Below are 16,150 nucleotides of genomic sequence, written 5' to 3'. Positions count from 1 at the left end.
TTTACAACAGAACTTAATAAACCCAACATTGAAAAAAATTACTATTCATTGAAAAGAAACCACAAGATCAGATGTGACATGAATGCAGTGATCATCTATGGAATAATTTAAATTGATATCTTTTCACAGAGGACCCATTAACCAGGTATAACAAAAAAAAATCATAATTAATCTGAAAACAAGAATGCAACACTAAGTTCCCCAGCATCTCAGCTTTTCTAACAAAGGAAACATTCCCTGCYGTCTTTCATCAGAAAAAAAAATCTAATAAAGTTTTATTAAAACATACAGTAACATAACAGATAGGTTTAAAATACAGCCTCTGTACAGTGTAATGAGGTTCTGGCTCATAAAAATGCTTAGATTTTCATTAGAGAGATCAATGAACCCAAAAGAAAATTAGTTTAGCAAAAATATACGTGAAAGTCTTGCAGAATACTGCTTAACTGGAAGTGTAGCTTTTAAGATTCAATATGAAACAGAACATCTTTCATGAAGAAATAAGTGAGAAACTCTGTGCTGCCAAACTRAGAGGACTAACAAACCTGAAGCCTTTGACAGAGCAGCAAGGGGCCCCCTGAAGTTGGTGGCCGTGCCCAGGGGAAGCGCATCCGAGGGAGCTCAGGAAGGAGCACGAAAGGCGGCAGGGCGCGAGGAAAGGCGAAGCGGCCGCGCAGCCACGACGGCGGCGGAGCGCTGCTCCGCGGGGAACGGCCGGCCGGCACAGACCGGCGGTTACACCTCCGCTCTCCCGCGCGCCCCTTTCTGGGGTGCAAGTGTCCGCTCCAGGCAGGCTGCGCGCCCGGGGTTTTGCTCCGTAACAAAATGGGTAGCCCACATCATAAGGGGAATTGCTGCAAAATTAACCAAACTTAGGACTCAAAGGATTATATTTTCCTTTAAGTTGCAACAATCTATAAAATTGCCTTTAAAGATACCTAAGCAATAAACGTAGAGGCTTAGTAATAAACATTACTAAGCAGTAATAACAGTCATGTTAACACAGCCAGATACCTCCCTTTCTCCCCACACTAAAGGGATCTCAGCTCTTAAACTCCTTTTCCCCATTCCACAAGTATCTGGCAATAACCTTGAAAGAGTTACTGCTTAACCTTTATCACATTGGTGCAAATGCATCTTCCTGAATATCTCACTGGGGTTCCCCCGCCTCCAATAAAATAAACACCTTCTTTTAAAATTTTGGTCTATTTTCCATGCAGTTTTTGCATTAAATATTGAAAACAGCCACTACTGTCATTTAAAAAACAACAACAAAAAAAGATTAATTAAAAAAGATTAAAGGAACAACACTGAACACATGCAAATATCCCGGGAATGGATGCATGTTATAGAAAAATAACCCAATAAGCAAATACAATTTCTGAAAGCCAAACATTACTGTGCAAACTAGCTAAACACAAGTCTAATCTAATTTGAAGTGGAAAGGTTTCAAATATTATCAAGCAGCAACAAGAAAACATTGACCTTTCAGCTATATTGCACTTCTAATCTAACCATGCAGCTCCTCATTCTGAGCCAAGGGCAGCACTTTTGGAAAGTTTCAACACTGAAAGTTTTCAGTACATAAGGTCATRTACTGCACTGTAACTGAATATCTGCTCGTGCTCCCAGTCACTTGGTACCTCTTATCTACAGTAAGGAGGGGTATGACAAATAGCTTTGAATACTCTTACAGCTATCAGTAAGCGTTCTGGATATGAATAAATAATTTCCTTCCGATTACAGTGAGATCTGACATACCCACAGGCATGACTGTCAAGGCAGGCAATACAAGGGGAGCTGGCATTCACAGCAGGTGACAGACAGCACTTGCAGAAGAGGGTTGCTCCTGTTCAAACTGCTCACATAAAGTGCATATGGATAGCCTAAGGGATAACAGATACACCGAGCAAGCAGTTTTCAAACTAAAAGAATCCAGATAACTAGGAATACTTTGGAATAACCGTGCTCTGGGTTGCAGCCCTGGTGGCACAAAAGTTCCTAGCTGGCATTAGTCAGGTCCTCTGCAGGCAGGAATTTGCATTCTTTGAGAATCAGTTGTATTCAGAGGATTACACAAAGTCCCAGAGCTGTACCAGGCCTGCACGACATCGGCTCTTCAGCTGGACATGCTCCACTCAGCCATTTTTGCACTTTCTGGGCAAAATGACATGTCTGGCTGGCCCAGTTCCCTCAGTCATCAGCAACAGACACAGCAGCCATGAAGGCGCTGCCTTCTGGTTGCTCCAGCCTGCCTATCTGCAAACGAGGCAGCCCCCCGAGACACTACCACCAAGAGCTGCCTGAGGCCAAGCGGCAGCAGGCTGGGAGACAGCCATCAGTGAACAGCATCAGTGAACAGCCATCCGAAGGCTACTGGAAAGGTCAAGAGGGGAGAGAGACAGCGAGAGGTGCTGCACCGTGGAGAGACTGGGAAAGTACAGAGATGTGCAGGAAAGGCCGGCAGGATCAGCCGCGCTCTCCCCACAGATCCTCAATTCACTGGGAGACTCCAGGACAAATTGCCCACCAGTCAACCACTGCCTGGCAAATACTGTTTGCAGCAGCTGATTAGGAATGACTGCTCATCAGTATCAACTGTCTATTCCTAAGTGGCTTTGCCCAGAAAAACACAACTGAGGAGGCGATGATTGCTCTCCATAGAAATCTTTGGGAAAGGGACAAACAACAAGGGAGAAGAGCCAAACAGATTCAATATTGGCAGGTTTAAGCTGGCAGTGAATAATGGAAGCTAAAGAATTGGAGGAGAATTTCAGCCATCAGAACACCAGAGCCACAGGAAAATATGTATCTGAGCAAACAACACGAACTTCTGAAGACAACCAATTGTTCTAGCTGCTTTCAACGCCATTAAGTCCTAGAGTCCAATCACTTGCCATTGTAGGCAGTTGTAACACTCCTTCCAGGCCTACATTCCTGCAGGACAGAGTAGCTGAGTGAAAACCTGCCTTCCTCCAAATTAATAAGACTCCCACTGCCTGCAAGGGAGCCAGATTTCTCCAGGGATTTACACATTAGATGCTTAAAGTACTAGTTTTAAGAACCCTTATTTATCAAAAAACATTTCTTAAGAAAGACAGGTTAATTTAAAGTAAGACAATCCCACTCTTGGAAAAATGGCTTGCTGTACACCAGTAGCTGATGTAGCTTTTACAGCCTTGTTATTTTTTGATATACTAGAGTAAGCTAACTGCTGAAATATTTGCCTTGAGATTCCTCAAGGAACATAATACTTCCATACTAAAGAGTTTAATGCAGTAGTTTTTTAGAAGATGGTATTTTTCCTAGAGCTTTTAAAAGCCTAAATTTACCCTCAATTCACAGAAAAGAAGAAGTGCAAGTCTTCATTTTGTTAGTGCTTACAAGGCTAAGAAAGAATTAAGACTTTTTAATTTAGGTTTTCTTACAGCACGTACCTCTGCAGCAATATATGCCATGAAACTAAGAACACTCCCATAGACTATAGTGCTTTTACTACAGATAAGTATGTCCAGTTTAGCTCAACTGTGTTCAATTTAATACCCAAAAAAAAAAAAAAAGCTTTGGATTGCAGATGAACACATTTGGAAGCCTAGAACAATATTCTAAGAGATCAAGTAGTACAACAGATACCCTGCTTATTCTACACATTAATTGCACAGACTGCTGTTAATCTAAGTTTGCAGCTAAGTTCTAGTATGTTTTAAGTCAGGGGAGGACACAAGATAAATGGAAGTGCGGATACAGAGTTATTATATATAGTGTTGTGTGTGAAATTGGTTTGGAGGAGCAGAGTTACATAAATTCTCTCCCTGCAGTCAGACATGTTGCCCTTTCCACTCTTCAGCACACAGAAAAGTGGAATAAAGTAATCGGGAAGAACGCTACAGCTTGAGATACACCCCAAATACAACAATACACACTGTCACTTTTTAAAACGAAAAACATAGGGGACTATGGCTGTCTCCTCGGAGAGATTCAGAACATTAGAAGCTTCAAGCTGTATTATTTTGCACACTGGCTCGCCCAAGTTGAGGATGAAAATCAGCTCTATCCAGAAAGCCAGGTAGATGGAGCCACCCTCACCAGGGCCTTGCCTGGGGCCACCTCACGGTGCTGCACTGGGAGAGCACCAAACAGGGCTGCCCGTCATGAGAGGGAGAGTTTCCCCCTTGGACACCAAGGCAGTAAGCTGAGCACCTCACCTAACCCAAAGGGCACCCAACACCCGCTCCACAGCCATATGCTGCTTACCTGGCAGGGCCCCCACTGCAAAGCCACAGATTTACTCCTCGCTCTCTACCACAGCCACGCAACATAACACCACCCCAGCACTCCCCCACCACTCCCATCRCAAGGGGACTTAAACTCATGCCTGAAAACTGTTGCACCAGCTGGCAGTTAAATTAATTCAAATTAACACCCAAGACTGGTGGGGGCAGGCATGGTAGAGTGTCACCTCCTGGGAGAACAGAAGACCATGCTTGGCTGGACACACATGGCAGGAGAATTTGATTCAGCTTGATTAGCAAACACCTCCCAGGCAGCTTCAGGTTTGCTTCTCTAGCCACTTAGGTCAATAGGACTTTTGACATTGATTATGGCAACTGCAGGAATCTGCTTTAGAGTTGTTCAGCACACATCTGTGAAACACTGCCATTCTCTGTGTTCATTTATTTTGCCAGAYGCTTTCCTTGTGACATTTTCCATTTATTGCGGGAGAAAAAACATGTAAAAATCCTCAAACCAAGCAAGACAGGACTTCCCGGTACACCCTTTGGCCTGAAGGTCTCTCTGTAAAATGAAAAATTAATCCTGAAGGGGACTTTAAGACGTGACTTAATGTATCCTCCTGCCCCAAGGAAGGATTAGCTACTCCTTAATACTTCTGACAGATGCTTATTTCACTTATTCTTTAAAAGTGCCAGTGACAGAAATGCCTGATTTCCATATTCAATCTGTGCAATACTTCACTTTCCCAACTTTACTCTTCCATCATATCTAACTGAAATCTTCCTTGACACCTTACTTTTGTCTGATCTATTGGGTTATTCCCTTCCTCTCCAGAGCAGCCTTCTCCTGGAGGAAGGAGATGTGACCATCTCTTTCTGGAATAAATAATTGCAAACCCAAGAGGTATCACTTGTTTTCTACATCTCTCTTCTTTCTCTCTGTTTTCTGACTGACCTTCTCTGCTTAATCCAGCTCCTGCTTGCTATGCAGTGCATAGGAGCTGTACACAGCCCAGATCGCACCAAGTATCTCTGTATCCTGAAGCAATATGCCCCGGTCTTCCTTGACACACCTCTAACATAAGCCTGTGAAGCCTGTTGTAAAGTGTCCCATGCATTTTTTTTCCACAAAAGAGAATCAAATTAATGTAAAAAATTAACATCTGATCCATTATAGGGGAACGGAGCCCCAGAAGTCAGTGAGATTGAAGATGGCTTCAGTTTTTGGATTTTGCTACAGGGCAAAACTGCTAAATAGTAAAAACTTTGCTGAATACATTTGAGTAAACAATGAGGTGTAACCTTACATTTCCTATACCCTAGCAAGCATTCCTGTACTTAGATGCTCATATATAACAGTCTCAGCTTCTGAGCAGTCAGGCCTTCTGCCTGGTGAGTGCTAGCCTGATTTGTATGGTGCACCCGAGCAGCAAAGCATGGGCAAGAATCAGTTTGGCTTCACAGTAAGAGATTAGAGAATAAATATATTGAGTATGAAAACTAAAAACAAAAAACGTTTTCTAAACTAAGAAGAAATAAAGAGGTTATACATTGTCCATGCTGCAAGACAAAGAGATGCAAAAAGAAATGCAGTCAAAGAACAAGATAGACTAACATAACACCTGATGGAAAACATAACATGTTTTTTGCTAATTTTTTTCAGTCCAGAACAAGGAGGAAAATGCAGGTTTTACCCTCTGTGACCTCCATATTGGGCAGCCGACAAGTTTGGTTGTGATATTTCATTATGGTCTACCCCACCATCATGGAATATAACATACTGCTTTTCTGAAAGAAACATACATATMTTCCTGTGAGCTATCAACTTCAAAGCTTCTGAATACAAAAATACTAATCCACCTGGACAATGAGAAAAAAATGTGATCCTACAGAGGAAGAATTTATGTATTAAAAATCTTTGTTACCTGTGTGCTTATATTTATCTCTTGTAGTTTCCCCTCTGAGGTTTTAATACATATTTCATCAAATGTAGACTTCCAAGACTCAGACTGCATGCTAGTGGGAATCTACCCTTAGGACTTCCTAGAGAGAGATTGCTAAGATTAACGTGGAAACCTTCCCAAGTAGATACATAATGGTATAAATGATAAATGAAGACTATTATATAACCACATCAACCTTTCGAATATAAATTGTGGATCTGGCTGTGGATCACAGATACAGCATCACCTTTTTCCACTTTCTTCTCAAATGCAATCCTAGTTTGTAATCATTGCAGGCTGTACCTTGTAATTCAGGTGTAGATCATACTGATGATGGGGTGAGCCAGGTACACAGGGGAAATGTGTCATCGTTGCAGTCAGGCCTCCTGCAAAAAAGCATTCCTCTTCTACACCTATTGTCCCCGCTCTCTTTAATTCAATATAAGCTATGGAAGCAGCGCCTGTAAAGCTCAGGCTGCTGTGACACCATTGCCTTTATTCTTTCCATAGCCTCTGTGACATGAGCAGTTCTCCACACCTAGGCAAGGAGTGGGAATGAGCAGAGTCAACGCATCCAGGTCAATCAACGCATGAGATCGCTTTCTTGCCTTCTCAACATGGCAATGGTGTGTGTTCATTTATGATGATCGCCCATCCGGTGATGGTGCAGCATGTATTAAACTGTATCGTCAGTCAAGGCTCAGTGAACAATTAACAACCTTGCAATGGTACTATAGTTCAGTAATTCATGCAGTTTCAAACACGTCAAACCATCTGTGTTCAGAAACATTAAAAGATCTTGTGTTAAAAGTGTTCTTATCAGCAGTTAGTTAATCCCATGATAAATCTGAGCAGTGAACTTAACAGTTTAGAAATAGAGTCAAAAGAAGCAATGTACAATTTTTATTTCAACATATTTCTCTAATTGCTAATTGGACCTTCCTGGACCATGAAGATAATTAGCTTATTTTTTCCTCTCATTTCGTGATATCTCCACTTTTTCATACACTGTGCCTGGAGAACACAATGTTCCAGATGAGGGAAAAAACACTGAAGTATGGTAATTAGAGAAAATAGCAACCTGGAGTTGTGACCCACATCAAGAACATTAACACATACTCAGTGAAGAGACACCACTAGAAACAACCAATTAAAGACTGTGTGAGAAGTGCCTTAAGTTATTCTGTTCCTTGAAAAGGTGCAGGCCACTGAGCAGGATAAAGTGCTTACTGGCAAACTGAAAATGGAATTTGCAGACAGGTCTCCCCAAACCTCACATCAAGTATGACATTTGCAATTTTAATACGCTTGTACACTGACAGCATACAGAGGAGAAAAGCTGCTACAGTAATAGACAGCATGTCTGTTCTAGAAGGTGAATAAGCTCCTGCTTTTTATTTCCTTAAAGTTAGAAAAATGCATTTTAACATGTGAGTGCTTGAGGTAATGATACATATATATTTTTAAGAGATGTAGGAGTGTTGCCTAATGGCTAGGATATTGGACTATTGCTTGGGAGACTTTTTTTATTGCTGACTCTCTGTTGTCTTATGAGTTCATTTGTAACCCTTTGTGTCTTTCTGGAAACTTATTCCCCAAAACTAAAATGAGAAGGATGGTATACATTAGATTTACTTAATAGTTCCTTACCTCCTGAAAGTTCAGCTTCAGCCATCCTGTACCTGCACATTGCTCAAGCTGCGATGTCCAGGAGCAGTGGGCTGGTGCTCAGGACTAGCATCCTCCTGTTCTTCACGTCCTACGGACAGAAAGAGCAGCTGGGACCCCAGTCCTTAGTAGAGGCTAAGATTTGCTTCCAGATTTGGTTTTGTTCATGTGAAAGGCAGCAATTAGTTGTTGCTAATTCTGTTTTTCGCTGTGAGCTAGCTAAAATAGTTGCAGATGGCATGCGCTCTTCTTGAGCCCAGGGTGCAGGCAGTGAAAGGAGGCACACTCAAAGAACACGATTTCACACCAGAAGAAGCTGTCTCCTGCAGGAGTGTCACCGACTCACTTTGTATGAAAGTATAATCAGGAAGACTCACAGGTAATTTACTATGGAGATAGAAGGGAAGGAAAACAGATGTTAATGCTGGAATGGTAACTGCCATTTGCCTGGCCTTAATCCATGACAAAATACAAGACCTGTRCTCATATCTGTTGTGCCACATTCCAAAACTTGAACTCAATCACTTAAAGTCACATCTGTGCAGACACAGCCACCAACTTACGGGCCCTTAGAGACACAGAAGGAAAGCAATATATAAGAAAAAAATACAGAGTTTCAAATTCCTGCTAAAAAGGACCGAATTTCTTTTCAGTTTTGAGACATTAATTTGGACTTGGAAACTTATTCCTGCTGTAGCTCTCCTCCAAGGAATTACTTAAACAACATAGTAATTGTAGTGCTATATTAAAAAAAAATTTTTTTTTGAGAGTTTTTGAGAAAATATGCGTAGGAGACCCAGCAAAGAGAAAGTGGTTTAATACTAATGCTTCACCCTGTCAATTCTCCATCCATAGAGTTACTTTCCTGGCCCTAGCGAATCTTTAAAACTTCTTAGTGAAGCTTTGGAACCACGGTGCCTCATCTGTCCTTAAACGTGTGAAGTCCCTCCTCTAGCAGGCAGAGTGTGCTCCACCAGTCACATTCACCAGAAATTCTGCTTATAGGAAACAATCCATCAGCCTTTTATCTCTTTGCAAAGCTCTCATTTACATGTCCTATAACCACACAGGCATTGGGGCATTCCTTTAGCGGTGGTTTTAGAGCTGACTAATAAAAATAACATTCAGCGTAAGGGTCTGACTGAGAAGAGCTTTATTCCATCCATGGCAGCCCTGACTTCAGTGGGAATGTTTGTAAAGAAAACCACTATCCAACATTGTATTTGGAGCAGTAGTGTAGTATCCATAAAGCACATGATTTTATCTTCTATGCCTCTTACCTCTAAGCAGATTTCATGACACAAATTCCTTAAAGCATTTCAATCATCCATTAGGGTAGAAGAGGCTATACATATACCCACAAAAATAACAAATGGACTGTAAAATAAATGTGCTTTTAAAAATTATTATTCAAAACAACAATTATCTTTCATAGTTTTAACAAAGGAAATGTATCCTAGAGGCAAGACTTTGCAGAGTAAAAAAAAATTGGTTTGTCATGTGATAGTTATCCTGAGTCACACATATTTATAATCTTACATGGCACTGAAATACTTATTGGGAGACAAATGGGGTAATTTAATATGACCTGGAAGAAATGTCCTGATAATTAACTAATGACAGATTTTTTTACAGTCTATAAGGAACTGCAATCTCAGATTTATTTCACACTTTTTTTTCTGAGTAACTTCTTTTAACACTTAAAATCTCTTTAACCTGAATTGGTCTGTATCTGTAGCATCAAAAGAAAAAAAGAACAATATGGAAGTGTGGTAAAGCTTTCACTCAGTATTCTCTGAAGGCTTCCAAGCAGTTTCAATGATATGTGAGTCAAACTTAACGCTCAGCTGATCCAAATATGCATGTTATTTCATATATTTATACTCCCTGAAATTACCGGTAGAAAAGGAGGACTGGAGTAAAATGTGAATACATATCAATTACAATTGTATTATAGCAGTTACTACTGATACAAGACGTTCATTTGTCTAAATAAGATCCTCTAATTTGTACAATTTTCCAAGGGGGTTTAGGAAGTTGGTCATATTTGTAAAGGCACTTCAGGGTGCCACCAGGTGAAAGATAGGAAGTAGAAGTTGTGGGATTTTCAGCACTGCTTAAATACTTCCAGTGGGAGTTTTGAAAATCTACTAAATGTCTCCTTTCATTTTAGGGTGCTTAAATACTTTTAAAATTGCACAAGGCCACAGCTTCAGCTGAACTTCAGTTCAAGCCAAATCCATATAGTTAGCATGTTCTAGTGTTTGATTTTAGCCCTTCAGAGATGCTGCTTTACTAATAGGAAAGTGCTTTCAGTAAGGCTTTACATCCAGAACACAGGGTAAATCATTCCAAAGACCTACTGGGAGACACTTGGGAGGTGAGAGGGGAGGAACTGTATAGTGATAGACCCTGTGGAAAATCCATACAGTGACAGAAAGAGCAAGTCTAATTAGCAGGAAGAGGCGAGACTGCTAGAAAGAGCAAGCCTTATTAGCGGGAATAAGTGATGACATAGGTCTACACAACTGGTGGAATTAGAACAATTATATGCACAGCTAACTGTGTTGTATTTACATGCTTTATACACATACTGTACAGACTTGGTGTTGACCTAATTAATGTTTGAATTTAATTTGAAAACATTAGAGGTTCATAAGTCAGAGCAAGCAACTTAGAAACATGAAACATTTGGTGCCATTGGTTTGCAGGGCTCTCAAGCCTTTAGCAAGAAGTATCTCCAAATACTTAAGAACAGATGTTTTGAAAACCTTGGTGAGAACATTTGAGAATGAGATACTGATTTTCATCAGTACTATATTATGCTATGCTCAGTGTATCAAAAAAGGAAAGTCTGTTTTCATGTTAAATCTGTTGGACTTCTTGTTAACATATTAGCAATTAGGCTAGAGAAGCATAYTGATACTTGTATTTTGTGGAACTAAAATGCACTATATCAGCTTCAGTCCCTTAAATTAAATGTTGACAAGAAAAGCTGGGCAAAGTTATTTGTTACCCCATCTGCCACTCAAAATGTCAAGCCTGGGTAATGCCATTTTCCACTCTTTCCTGATATATGCGCATCATCAGATATTGTTTGCTTTTGCTCTGTGATGGCATTAAGAAAGAAGAGTCAAAACCATAAAGGTCAGGTTGTTCCTTTTGGTTTGTCAAGCTCTTTAATCCTCTTCCAATGGACTTGGATTTAGGGAAAAATGTGAAGAAGAGCAGTTTTAAGAGAACTGAAGAAGACCAGCTCTCACACTGAAAAGCTTTTGGAGAAAAGAAAATTTATAAATCGTAGCACAATAAAAAATTCACGTTATAAAAACTATTAAGGATTAATATAAAGCTACATTTGTCAACATATGATGCCGGCAATTAGCAAGGATCAGTATGGCAATAGGGAACAGTTAGGCACGTAAGCAAAATGCTTGGATTCAACTTAAACAAAGTGTCCATAAATTTGCCCTGCTTTGAGCAATGGCCCTTTTAACACTGCCACTGGAACATAACTTTGCATTAGCTCAAATGGGAGAGACTACTTCTATTTGGAATCCAAGGTTTAAATTACAGTCCCATAATAGTGAATGTGTGATCCATCAAGTGATTATGGTAGGATTATTGCCAAATATAGTGGGATAGCTGTAATTGTCCCAGAAATGCAGGACACCTGTATTTATTACACAACCCTGAAATTTATCCATATTATTGTATTTGGGGGGTACATACCAATATATCTGCAAAACTACATTAGAAGAGCCAGTTATTGCTAGCAGCAAACACATTTAATGACAAAAGAGTATGACTTCTGTAGGCTCAGCATTACATGCTCATTTRCAGATGTTAATGAGGTGGAAAATTAAAAAAGACAACAGTATGTGGGACTTGCTATTTCCAAACACTCAAATAACTTATTTTACTTGTCTAGATCTCAGATGTTCTTTGTCAGAGATCACCACGCTCCCAACTTAAATTGCGAAAAGTGTGAAAGCGTAAATTATCGAATTTTTGTTTTTACTTTAGACTGTTTGGCTCATCTGTGAGGATGTACAAGTTAATTATTTTTATTCTGTTAGAACAATGTTGCTGATGAGATGTGAGCAGAAGGGAGAAGGGCCATGCTGCTGAAGTTATTGTCAGATTCCCTGCTGGTAGCACTATTTCACCTGTTAATGAGAATAAGATAACAAATAGATCTATATAATCTGAGATGTCAAATTATAATGTTTTTCTCAGCCTGCTCCACATATAAAATAACATGTTCGCCATAAAAACCAAAGCTACATATCAAAAAGAGCAAAGGTTTGTGCTGACTTAGTACCTGCAACAACAGAAATTAGATATCTAAAACTGCATATTTGTATCGCAGTCCACTTCTCTCAGGCAGACCATTTAAAACCATGAAGAGGACAGCTGAAGCTACCATAGATTTYTGCAAGTTCAAAACTCTCCTGTCCTGAATTAATCCGTAAACTGGGCCCTTGGCTGAGCAGCTCTTAGCTCAGTACGAACAGAGGTACACACTTTGCCACTCTTAGTCRAGTGGCTGTGTGACAAGAAATATAACTTTTCCTTCCTCAGAGAAGGCTTACACAGACAGAGGCTTAGACACTTTTTTTTTTCCCCCTTCTTCTGCACACTGGCCGAGATAGTTGCTTTCACCATTAGCAGCAGCAGGTATCCCTGGCAGAGGCCTGCATGCCACCAGTACCAGACGTACCCCTGTGCTGCAGTTCCTGAATTTCAGTCCTGAGCATGATCCAAAATCCAGTGAAGTCAAGGAAACGCTCTTATCACCTCTCATGGGCTCAGCTGCTTCATCTCAAGGCAACTGGAAGTGGCTAGTGACAGGAAGCTGTATTTTATAGGTGGAATGAATATGATACATCACTAGATAAAGAGATAAGCCTTTATTCTTAAAAGCAAATAATCTTCCAGCATAAATGAGAGAATTAAAGAGGGAAAACAACATGAAGCATAACATAAATCAGAATCCATTAATAGCATATGCATGTTATTCCATGAAAGCTACTAAGAAAAGATGGATGTTTTCATTCAGTCATATTATTTATAAATATAGGCAAAACAAATATCAGGACTAGAAAAAACCTCTTCTAAYAAAAATAATGTATTTTGCAGAATGAAAAATCTTTTATAGTCATTAATCATTAATAAGTCAATATTTTCCAAAGATATTATAAATTTATTATTTCTTGTTCTTGTATGGAAGAGGTGGTGATATGTCTGGTGCTACAGTATCCATTGTTTTATACTCTTGATTGTTTTTAAATTTAAATTTTAGAGTTGAGACTGTATTTATACTGACAGGAACTATAGACAGAGAAATCAAAGCTATTTGCATTCAAACCTGGATTTCACAAGACTTAAGGAAGACAACGACTTCTATATTTAGGGCTGAATGTTTGCTAATACTGCTGGCAGCATAACAGTGTGGTTGACCTTACAAATATGTTTTTACATGCCCAAGGAGAAATATCAAAGTATTTTTAAGATTTCATTAGAAGTGAATGTGCCACCTTTTTAACCAATATCTTCCCTTCCTGTAAAAAAAAAAGAAAAGAAAACTTACCAGACTTTGCTTTGCTTTTTGCTTTTCTTGGGTTATTTGCCACATGGGAAGCTAAAAGCACTAGAAGCAACCTCTTCATTAATGGTATTGTACAATCTCCCTCCCTAAAGAGTGATTACTTGCCATTATTTGTCTCTCCTGCTTTTGGTTTGACTATTTTGGCTCTATTCTGCAAAAATTCTGCAAAAGTTCCGCCACATGCTCTGCTTGCACATGAGGAGAAGAGGAGGATTCCCGCGCAGTGACACAGGACAAGTTTTCACATGGGACTGAAACACAAAGCAGTCGCCCTTGGCAAATCATAAGCCGTTTCCCTTGCCACCGTGCAGTTCCCTGGTTCTATAGGTTAGTAGGTATGTCCAGCACGTGTCAGTCAGATACTAGTGAATAAAGTATCTTGCCACCAGAAACTATCACTAGCCAGAAATGCTGCTTACAGAGGCTGCCGGGAGCAGGGCCCCTTCGCGCTCCRCCCAGAGCCCTTCGCAGCCCCCACGGCACGTGGAGACGTCTGGGGTCTCCCTTACGCAGAGCCAGCAGCAGGGCCAGGGCATCCACCTTATCTCCCGAACTGACAATGCCATCCTGCCTTTTTTTCTTTTTCTTTTCTTTTTTTTTTTTTAAGTTTGGAGCTATATATGCATCTCTATATAAACCATATATATTATCATAATAGAATCAATGATTCTATTTTTTTCTGCTGTTTGATGTCACTCTATAGATTTCAGAAGAAAGCTATGATTTGCAAACCAATTATCTGCAACTTTTTGGATAGCTTTTAAATCCAAAATGTAGAAAGATATTGCAGACAGAAAAAATATTTGGAAATCATCCCTTCTCCACAGTTAAAAAAAAAAATACAAAGGTTAGGGTGGGGGATTAGTAAATATATCTTGTAATATTAACTTCCAACATACATTCTCAAAGAAATAGACAGTATGTTAAGTTGAAAAGTTCTAATAAGGCAATATCTTTATTTTAATACATCACTATTCACAAACCAGTGTGCGTGTCACCAGTCTCTGGCTGGCACTGACAGCATCCGTGCCATTTCCAGCAACTGAGGGGTTCATTGTGAGCTTTTCCTTAAGCCCCTTATTCCGCAAGAGAATGCCTCTGTGGCGCATAGCTTCATTGCAAACAGGATGAGCTGCCTCTGCGCATCTTTGTGACCTGACTTTCAAAGGCACAGTCAAAATTGCATCTGATCTCTTGTACTGGTGCTCATCTTTGTTGGTGAAGATTAGCACAAGGTAAATACAGATTTCTTTCTTTTTAATTTGCACATTTGACTGCTTTCAGATGTGTACATATGCCTTGGTGTTGAATGCAACTCGACAGTTCTTATTGGTTAGGTGCTGAATCATAAGAACAGTATTGATGGGGTTAAATTGGATCCAAAACATTATKTCCACCCTTCATGTAGGTGTGTTAATTTTTATTTAAAAACAGCACAACTCAAAGAAAAAGTGCATGTGACATTTTCCATTGACATTGTAGTCTTTCCAAAGCCCTACAGATATTGCCTGACTTTAATGGCACAGTTACTATTTCTCCCTTCCAAGCAATCACAATAACAATGGAAATGACAAAAAGAGATGCTCCCGCTGGAACTGTGTCTCAGGAAACAGAGTTTTAATGGAACCAGTTCAATATACCTTTGACACAAAGAAAACATTATTAACAGTAACTAAAATGTATTCATAAAAACAGTTTATTTTCAAATGCAAAATCCTTGGTCTTTACAATTTTAAAGACAGGAAAAAATCTGTGATGTTTTACATTGACATTGTGCTCTCCCTCCCTGAAGTCCTGCAGATACAATATGACTTCAATGGCACAATTGCTATTTTTTCCTCTTCCAAGCAATCTTGATCTCAGTGGAAGTGACATTAAGAGATGCTCCAACTGAAATTGTATCACCGGGGATAGGGATTTCACGGCATCAGTTCAGTTTACCTCTGACACAATGAAAACACTGTTAAGAGCAGCTAAAGCATATTCATAGCAGTGGCTACTTTTCAAATGCAAAATCCTCAATAGTTTGGACTTCAAAGTAAGTGCGGCAGAACACAGCTAGAACACAGCCATAACAAATTTTGCAAAGTCAAGCACAAGTTGAGCTGATTTCATGCAACTAACCTAAAAGAAACAAGGGAGGAAGGACAAGACTCGCAGCAGTATCATTTATATGTGTCCTGTTGACAGGAGCTGTATCTATGTTGCATGATTATGGATCACGCTTGCTGCACAGAAAGTGTTCAAAGATTTTAGCAGAAATCTGCTAACGATTTTTACTGCATAGATATTAATGAAAACTCACTCATATTTATAATATCAGCCTGAAGGATTTGCATGAAAAGAGCAAAAATTTTTTGGCCCACAACACTGTTTCTTCTGTCAAATCTCAGGTTTCTGCCATGAACTCTTGACACTTAGCTATATCCCTGAAAAACATAGGGAAACTGGACTGCTGGCAAACAGCCATTTTGTCCCTTAATTTATCTAAAAAAAAATGTGGAGTCATTTGGTGAGACTTAAACAACATTTTTGACTAGTCAAAACAAGACCATCAATGGGAAAAAGATCAAATAATTTCAATGTGAAATTTTACAACTCGAAAAGTTAAAAGCAACTGAAAGATACTATTAAAAAGGAGCTACAAGGCAAACTTACATTGCTCCTTATTTTATAACATGTAGTCTTACTAAAAA

This window comes from Apteryx rowi, unplaced genomic scaffold (genome assembly GCF_003343035.1).
Source record: "Apteryx rowi isolate R43461 unplaced genomic scaffold, aptRow1 scaffold_70, whole genome shotgun sequence".
Classification (NCBI taxonomy): domain Eukaryota; kingdom Metazoa; phylum Chordata; class Aves; order Apterygiformes; family Apterygidae; genus Apteryx; species Apteryx rowi.
This window is presented reverse-complemented; position numbering follows the sequence as displayed.